Below are 2,382 nucleotides of genomic sequence, written 5' to 3'. Positions count from 1 at the left end.
TTCAAATCCAGCAGCTGCTCCTTGGAAACCCTATGGGGCAGCTCTACTCTGTCCTACAGGGTGGCTATGAGTCAGAGCTGACTGAGGGCACCTAACAACGTTTGCTCCTGAGCGCTGTTGGAGTTTTCCTACTGCAGCCTATGAAGTTCTAGGTGGCTAGAGCTTAAGTTGTACCACGTGACTTGCTGCTATCTGAACTCTGAGTTGTTGAAAGCTGCTGACACACTTCTTTTAATGATTCCAAGGACAGTCAGGCTAGAGTCAAGAGGTGGCCCAGTATGTAGAACTCCACCCTCAACTGGCAGGATACAAGCAATGATCTGACGTTGTCTGTTAGGCTGGTACCCACCCGCCTCACCTTCCAACAGTTCAAAATAGTATTACAATGCAATGTTTGTTTAATGTTTTAAAAAATACTCTGGTGAGTTATGTATTTAAATATTACGTGAATGCATCCCGAGGGTGGCAGTGAAAGATGCAATTCTGGCATCAAAACAAACATGTGCATCGAATATTTAATTAAAGGATCAGATGAATACAGCAGATGCAAAGTCGCTCTGATGAAAATGTGCTCTAACCCCCAACCCGAGGTTTGAGAGAGTTGCAGGGCCCAGTGTCCTTTTTTGAAAACCAAATATGGTTAAAGATGGATTTGAGACAGAATGCGAATTTACTGCCTCTATAATTTCAAGGCTGCTTTCTTTTTTTCATAAATGGTTACTTATTAAAACTTAAAATTGATTTATTTTCAGGATTCGGGAAAGCATGTATACTCACTTTCTAATGTTAAACTAACCCAAAACCAAACCCATTGCTATCGAGTCTATTCCGACTCAGCGACCCTATAGGATAGGGTAGAACTGCCCCATAGGGTTTCCAAGGATCGGCTGACTGGATTTGAACTGCTGACCTTTTGATTAGCAGCGAGCTCTTAACCACTACGCCACTAGGGCTCCGATGTTAAACTAGTGGAGGAAAAACTGTGAAGCTTTGTGTTCCTCCCTTGCTACAAAAGGGTGCTGTTTTTATTAGCAGGGATGGCAATGAAAAATTTAATACAATGTAGTTTATAACAAAGGCATTAGGTCTTTGGCCTTTTGTCTGGATGTGTAGTTCTAGCTCCACCCATGATAACCTACAGCTTCGTTACAGTCTAATCCTAATTTATTATTTATCTATCACTATACCACATAACAAGCCCTGGTGGCGCAGTGGTTAAGAGCTACAGCGAGCTACGGCTGCTAACCACAAGGTGGGTAGTTCAAATCCACCAGCTGCTCCTTGGAAACCCTATGGGACACTTCTACTCTGTCCTATTGGGTCGCTATGAGTTGGAATTGACTCAGTGGCAGTGGGTTTGGGTTTTATACCACGTTTAAAAAATCATGGTAACTGTATTTCTAAATAATTGGGGTTAAAGTAGTTGATAACATTTCCTTTCTACCAATGGCTAATGAAGTCTTAAGAGACATTAGGAATGTGCTAATTTTATCATTGACACTGCAGACCTTATTCTGAGCAACTGTCCCCAGGAAACCAACCCACCACCTCAGGTGTCAGTCCTCTTTTGGGGGTTTCTGCCTTCCCACCCTCCTTTATAGCCTGGCTGACTTCTCACCTCTGCTCTCCACTTTCAGTGTATTTCAGAGTCTTAGGACCAGCAGGATTGTTGAGGGGTTTTTTTGTTTTCCTCTTGTGATTTTTTTTTTTTTAAACCTTTTTAGATGCTGGTGGGTGGGGTCAAGCCAGGAGACAGCAGGTCTGGCCCATCCCTGTTCTGACCCTCTGGGGCCATCTTCCTTCTGGCAATTCTCTTTCCCCATCTGTTTTCCTCTTGTTTTTGTTTAAAGGAGGAAAAAAAAAAAGAAAAAGAAAAACAATCAAAGAAAGGAAAAGAAACAAACCCAAAAAATACACCTTGCCCCTCTGGAGCAAGGCCAGTGTCGTAGAAAATTCATGTGTGAGTGTGTACATGTTTACAAACAGAACTCAAAATGATTCTGGAAGAAGCACGCTTGTGTGGGCAATAGATGGCCTGAGAGGCTCCTCTCTAAGGTATGAAGGGTCTCCTCTACTTCTCACTCATTTAGCAAAGAAGGAGCTCTGTTTGGTTTCATTTGATCAGTAACTTTTCCATTCCTCACGTGTTTGAGTAAATATTCCTTAAGCTGTGTTTCTGCTGAGGAGAGAGTTCCTGAAGGCAGCTGAGGATTTAGGGGGCCCTGGTGGCGCGGTGGTAAACAGCTTGGCTGCTACCCAGAAGGTTGGCAGTTCGAATCTACCAGCCGCTCCATGGAAACCCTATGGGGCGGTTCTCTTCCTATGGGGGTTGCTATGAGCTGGAATCGACACAATGGGCTTTTTTTTTTTTTTTTTTTTTTT

The sequence above is a fragment of the Trichechus manatus genome, unplaced genomic scaffold (genome assembly GCF_000243295.1).
Source record: "Trichechus manatus latirostris isolate Lorelei unplaced genomic scaffold, TriManLat1.0 scaffold00049, whole genome shotgun sequence".
NCBI classification, from domain to species: Eukaryota; Metazoa; Chordata; class Mammalia; order Sirenia; family Trichechidae; genus Trichechus; species Trichechus manatus.
Note: the sequence above shows the minus strand (reverse complement) of the source record.